Here is a 766-nt window from a genome sequence, read left to right on the forward strand (position 1 = left end):
TATCCCCTCGTGTGCCTTGTCGACTCAGTGCATACATTATACGAAGTTATACGATTTCATTGATAAAATGAATCGTATATCATCACTAGTTGTAAGACCATGAGAGAAACAAAAGAGCTATGACAGGGACGAGAGAGCCGTGAATAAAACAAGAAGCTAGAGATAAGAAAGCCGTGGGAGAAACAAGAAAGTTATGAGAGAGACAAGAGAGCCGTGAAAGAAGCGAGAGTACCGAAAAAGAGATGAGAGAATTGTTAGAGAGTCGAGAGAATCATAAGAGAGATGCGAAAACCGTAAAAGAGACAAGAAAGTCGGGAGAGAGATGATGGTTCTGAGAAAGAGACGAGAGAATTGTTAGAAAAACGAGAGAGCAAAGAAACAGACGAGAAAGCTGTGAGAAAGGCGAAAAAGCCATGAGAAAATTGTAAAAGAGACAAGAAAGTCGCGAGAAAAGCGAGACGACACCTAGATACTTAATTTCTCGACGGCGACTACGTAGACATTCACTTTTTTGACGATAAAGATCTAGACAACACCTAGACACTTAGTTCCTCGACAGCGAACACGTAGATATTCATTTCTTCGACGACGACCACGTAGACATTCATTTCTTTGATGACGAAGACTTAGATGACACGTAGACATTTAATTCCTCGATGGCAACCACATAGACATGCACTTCCTTGACGACGAAGACCTAGACAGCACCTAGACTCTTAGTTCCTCGACGGCAAACACGTAAAACCCTCACTTACTCGACGGCGAT

Source organism: Wasmannia auropunctata, unplaced genomic scaffold (assembly GCF_000956235.1).
Source record: "Wasmannia auropunctata unplaced genomic scaffold, wasmannia.A_1.0 LD335646.1, whole genome shotgun sequence".
Classification (NCBI taxonomy): Eukaryota; Metazoa; Arthropoda; class Insecta; order Hymenoptera; family Formicidae; genus Wasmannia; species Wasmannia auropunctata.